The sequence below is a fragment of the Balaenoptera physalus genome (genome assembly GCF_965194825.1).
Source record: "Balaenoptera physalus genome assembly, chromosome: 6".
Taxonomy (NCBI): Eukaryota; Metazoa; Chordata; class Mammalia; order Artiodactyla; family Balaenopteridae; genus Balaenoptera; species Balaenoptera physalus.
The window spans coordinates 60,892,919-60,899,631 of NC_138885.1; positions in this window are offsets into that span (position 1 = coordinate 60,892,919).

The window sequence follows — 6,713 nt, forward strand, 5'->3', positions numbered from 1 at the left end:
ATAAATGAATGTTAATGTTTGCAGAACTCTCTATATAAATGCCATATGACTTCTAGAACAAGAAGGAAAAAAGGAAAAGAAAAATGAGAATCCAATGAGGAATTAACTTACTTTCCTCCAGTGAATCATTTTGTGATGTTACTAAGCATGTGAAGAGTCCTAGCTCACCTTAATTTAAAATTATATATTTCATGCAAAAGCTTAGTAATTATATACAACTTAACCCTTAACCCTTTGTTTCTATAGATATCTTTCTTCTTTCTCATAGCAGTAATTTCTGTTATTATTATAAATTAATAACATATTTATTTGCATAAATTATCTAAAAATATTCTAGCTACTTTATAACACTGATGCTTATATTTATGGAAACTCTCTATTGAGATACTGGTGATGTGGGGAAAGATATTCAATATTTATGATATTTAAAGCAAGGACAGAAAATAATTACAGATAAGAAAAGTTCTTGCAATTAGCAGATCATCTCATCAATAATAAACAAGAACTGCATTTTAATGTTGCTGTAGAAGAAAACTTCAGCAAAAGGCACTTGTTAAGACAAAGTTCATAAAATTATTGAGGTTCGGTCTAAGTTTATAGAATTTTTAAAGGCATGGAAGGCATATATATATATATGTATATATATTTACAGATATGCACACAAAGATATTTGTTTAAAGCATTTTCAGTGAACATAGGAGAAACATGTCTTTATTTATTAAAAATTGCCCATTAACAGATAGTTTTGAAAAGTATTTTGTTAATTGGAAAAAGGAACTATAAGAGCCAATATTATTTTCTATAAGTAAGTAAGCTCATAAAAGAGAGCTGATCTCAACCCCTAAGAGTATTCACTGTATTCCAGAGCTTTTGTTAAAACAATTTATCCTAATATAATTGCAATAGACAATTAATGAGAAAATCTTAAAATAATTTGCCAGCTGACATTTTATAATTTCCAAAGTGAGACACAACCTATTGTTATCATTTCTAAAACACCTTATAAAAGCAACTTTGAATGAACTTTCAAACTGAAGATTTTTATGCTCATGAGGTAGACTGTAATTCAAAGACATAAATTCACACAGACGTTATCCCAAATAAATGGTATGGAACATGATTTTAAAAGAGTTTTTAAGAATTTACAAGAATCTAAGATTATAAATATTGGAGAGAATGTCATATCCACTTGCAACACTAAGAAATATTAAACTGTTATTATATAAGGCAATGTATCCATTAGCATTTGCTGTGTAACAAGCCACCCCAAAATTAGCAGCTGTAAACAATAAGCATTCGTGATTGCTTACAAGTCTCTGGTGAGCTGGGAAGTTTATCTAGTGTTTTCTGGTCTCCCTCACACATCTGTGGTCAGTGGCCAAGTCAGCAGGGGTCTGGTTAGTCTAGGATGGCTACAGAGCTGGGACAACTCAGCTCTGCCCCATGTGGTCTTTCCTCCTCCAGCAGGTTGCCCAGATTTATGCCCAGGTCATAGAAGTTTAAAGAAAAATAGTGGAACTTCCCGAGGCCTCTGGAGGTCTCAGAACTTACACATCATTTCTCCATATTCTATTGGCCAAAATAGTCACAAAACAAACCAGATTTTAATGTGCTGAAATATACTTCACCTCTTGATAGGAGGAGTTGTAAACTTACATTTGCAAAGGTAAACAGATACAAGGAGAGCAACAATTGGAGCTACTTTGTAAACAATCTACCACAGGCAAGTTTACTTAAATACATTGAAGAATCAGAGTGGTTTAATATATCATGAATTAATGCAAACATTAGGAGGAGGACCTTACACAAAAGGATCCATGTTGACAACTATTTGTGGATAAAATTCATGTCTTATTCTTCTCTTAGATTCAGTTAATTGACTACACTGATGATAATTATTGTGGAAGGCAGAGTAGTGGCTTCCCAAAGATGTCCACATCCTGATCCCCAGAACCTGTGAATATGTTACTGATACGGCAAAAGGGACTTTGAAATGTGATTAAGTTAAGGATCTTGAGATGCAAAGATTCTCCTGAAGTATACCAGGTGAAAACAGGGTCTTTATAAGAGGGAGGCAGGAATGTCAGAGTGAGAGATAATCAGAGGAGATATGATGACAGAGCAGAGATGGGAGTAGTATAGGGCCATGACCCAAGCAATGTGGGCAGCCTCTAGAAACTGGAAAAGGCAAGGAAACCAGTTCCCCCCTAGAGCACCCCGAAGGAATGCTGCCCTAAAGACATTTTGACTTTAGCCCAGTGAAACTAACTTCAGACTTTGATATCCAGTACTATAAGATCATAAGTTTGTGTTGTTTTAAGCAACACAAATTTGTATAGTGGTAATTTGTTACAGCAGCTATAGGAAACTAATACAGTTATATTGTAGGCTTTTCAAACATTGTTAAAAATGGTTGGGTAGTATATGATTTTGAGTTTTCCTTTGTTCTTCCCTGATGAACATATTCCTATGTTTCAAAATCAGATCTTGACTTTCTTCTACATGTAGTCGATGATATGAACGCTTGTAACTTTAAGTAACCAGGCAACATTAATAAATATTAGTTTTGGATGATCTGTATTTGATACGCAACACAGTCACCAAAAAGGGTGAATTTATCAGGAAAGTTTGGCCAAATTACTACTACTACTACTACACTACTATAATAAAAGAAGAAGAAAAGAAAGAATACTTTAAGGGACCAAATAAACACAAAGCACTTGTGAGACACACTTGCTTTAGTTCATGTTTCTTCTATGGATGATAGAATTTATGTGGAATATACACACAATTTTTAAACAAAATCAACTCTTAACTCTGGGTAGTAAGTTCTGAATAGCAGCAGTGTTTAGACTAATTTGGAGCAGAACAAGGTTGTACAAGTTCTTCCTTCTTTTTCTAAGTTCCTAGTTGCTGTCCATAATGCTGGGACAGTGAGACCACTGAGCAAGCCCCCCTAAAGGATCACTTCAGCCTTCACTGTGATCCCAGTGTAAATAAGTGGTTTCTTGCTTCAATTAATAGTTAATTTTTGCCTTTATTCCATTCATGTTTTTAGACTCCAAATAGTAAATGATCTGATTTTCACAGTAGATTACTTAGTGACTTACTTGTGTTTTTAATGCACGGTTATGATTTTTCTCAAAAACCTCACTCACTTGTGCAATCAGGTTGAATGTTCCAGCAGAGACTGTTGCTCTAATTTACTTAGGCCTTAAGTTGACATAGAGCATTCAAACATGAGCTGAACTTGATCAAATCCAGGAAGCACAATCACCCTATTCTAGCTAGTTGTGCTGCCTCAGAATGCATTAATTTGATCTATTGTATGATTGGAGGCTTGAAGGAGAACATGAAGACACAGGCTAAGGGACTATGGACCTACATGTGCATCAGTGATTGAATAGGATATAAACAATTAAATATGGCATAGTTTCCAGAATGTTACTTTCATTCCCTCCAATAATCAAAGCCTCTGGTTTTTCATTTAATGACCAATTTTTCATCTCCTACTTTTTAGTTCTGCATAAAATCAAGCCTTTAAAAGCACAGGTGAGTCATGGCTTGCAGTTTGCTTCCACTACAAAATCACTTCATTAGATGCTTGAACTTACATTTGCTCCTTACACTTGGGCATGTGGGGACTGAGGGATTAATTTATCTCTAATCTCAGAGAGCAGGAAGCACTACTCTTTGCAGGCAGTTACCTCTGTCACAGCCTCTGATTCTCCATCTCCCACCCTCCTGTCTCTTCAGTGTTTCTGAAATAATTTCTGTCAAGCATGATATATTTTGTAAAAACATCTAACAAGATGGATGTTAGTACAATCTTGAAAATTATTGCTGAAATATCTGTCCATCAAACTCTCAAAAATATAGAGAGAAATATATATTTTCCTATGGGAAGAGTTTTAAAGATCTTTGAAGAAAGAAAATATTTTTTCCTTTGTCTGAAAAATGAGCAAGTAGATTTTGTAGAACTGAATAAATAGTTTAATGAGAAAGATCACTCATTTTTTTTTCTGTTAGAGGATATATTATACAGAATTGTAATTTTCATTTCAGCATAGCATATAAAAGCATATTTGGTGACAAAGGATCAGCTGGAAACCTTGGCTCGGCTACTTCCTCACTGTGTGAACGTGAATGAGTTATTTCACCTCATTAATCCTTAATTTCACACCTATAAAATAAGGAAATTAATACAGCACAGAATTTTTGTGAAGATAAAGTTATATAACACCTGAAAGAGAAGAGGTATTTAAGAGGTAGCACCAAAGGAAATTTAAGAAATAACACCAAAGTAGCACCAAATTAATATTTCTTCTATTTTCTCTTCTCCAATATCATTTGTGTAACTCAGTAAATGTCCTCGGAGAAAATATTTAATCTCAATGGGCTTTTGTTTTCTCACCTAAAGGCAGATGCTTACACTCTATGGTTTCTAAAATTGGAACAGTGCTTTGGGCGAAGCAGCTTTTATTTCAGTCTGACAACACCTTAGTCTTTTGCAAAGGCGCCACTAGAAGGGCTCTCACTGAGTGGAGCAAATGTTAATGAAACTTTCCAACATGGCTTACAATCCCATTTTGAGATGAAAAGACAATTTGTTAAATTACAGTTTTCAAAGCTTTATTAAGACCCTAGGCAGAGATATGTTTGCCATCTTCATTGTTCTTTCTGATTAAGAGAAGTCACTGGTGCTTAGTCAAAAATCCAAATCCGAAAGAGATGAGACTTACGTGGTATAAAAGTGTTTATTGTATTCACACACACACACAGAACAAATTAAACTTAGACTTCAAAGACACCACAAGGATGGGCCATATTTTGTTTCATTTTGTGCTGCTTTTTCTTCGCAATATAATTTGTTTTTTCAAATATTTTTAGTGTTCTTTGGTTGTTCTTTTCCTCCATTTACATGTTTATTATTTTACTGCCTCCTGTGCAGTGTTTTATGTTAGTTGGAGAAAAGATAGCTCTGTGATCTGATGGTAACATTCCCAACTGAACATATCTGTGTGCCCTTAAAGACTTTCCGAGGAACTGCCATCTCGTCTCATTTGTGTCTTGCAGTGATATATGCAGTCACAATATGACCGTAGAGAATGTAGTGCCAGTAACCACAGAAAGATGTTAAGCAATATTGACTCAGTTTCAACTGGGAGAACTGCTGTCAGGTCATGGATTGGCATTCTTTGATATTTTACTTGAAAAACTAGTGAGGGTTTGCACCCTTGTGTTATAAGAAAATTGATACCAGCTCTGCTGCCTCTGCTGCAAACCCACTTTCTTTTACCCACCCTGTCTTCCCCAGATGCTTAGCCGACATTTCTTCTTACTGACTGAATTAATTCTGTGAGTCCCACACATGACTCTTTTTCCCCTTTCCTGTCCTCCCATGGCTGATTTACATATGCTACCAGGTTTTTTTTAACCTTACCATCAGGATAAGCTAAAAGGAGAAATAAAGAAAACATTACCTTGGGAAGGATGCTTACATAGGGAGAATTTTGGTTTTTATTCAGGGCCTTTGTCTCCACCAAGGGCCATGGAAATGACATTCTAATCACTGAACCAGCAGTCCAAATGCCATCTCATCCTCGCCTTCTCCCTCTCCCTAGCCCACATCTGGTCACCTCTAGAGACTATGTCAAAGCAATTTTGTCAGAACTGAGTTAATGAGATGAACACTTGATCTGGCATCTCAAAGCATGAAGCTGAGTGCTAGACAGCGCCTGACAGACAACTGGTCCAACAGGCATTTGGGCGCCTCTTTCCAGACCAAATGGAAAGTCTGGCTCAAGCCATTTATCAAGTAAACCCCAATCCTCATCATCACTAAGCCCAACCTCACAGAGTCACATCGCAATGGCACCTTGCCCAGGGGTTCCTGACCAGGTACTGAGCGACTGGCTCTGGCCCAAAGGCTGTGCAGAGGGGAGACTGCCCTAAGCCAAAATAGGGCAGTGAACTGCATACATGTGGGCCAGAAATCTATAGCCTTCTAGGAGAAGGAAGGCCCCAGGGCAGCACCTAGGCTTCAAGCACGGAACCCTGGGGCCACAACCTGATGTCTACTAAGGTCCAAGTCTACAGCCAGCCGAATGCACCATTCCATTGCATATCTTTGGGGCCAATTGCTCCTGCAGGCACCTGCAAGGTGTTTAGAATTTGTCACAGGAGACCAGTGATGCTTATTCCTGGAAATTTGCCCCGAAGAACAGCCTCAGGGCTTTGCCTCTCTTTCTAATAACACGGGGATCCCTTCCACAACACTCTGACAGCTAAACTTCCATGTAGTGTGGACAGGCTCAGGAAACACACACACACACACACACACACACACGCAAAACAAACCCCAAGTGATCAAAATTAATATCGCCAGTAATAAGATATATTGATATCATGTACCCCCTGAATGTACTATAAAGGGCAAAATACCACTCCTATGGTATTCTTGCCAAAACCATGTAATCTCAATTTAATCATGAGAAATATCATTTAAACCCATGTATACGGGGATGATATAGAGCAGCTGGCCATTACTCTTCAAAAGTGGTAAGGCCATGCTGGACAAATACTGAGAAACCGCCACAGATTGGAGGAGACTAAAGAGATGTGATAACTAAATTGAGGACGGGATCTCTGAGTCTTGGGCCAGAAAAGAGGGCCTTAGTGGGAAAGTTGGTGAAATTCTAATAAGGTCTACA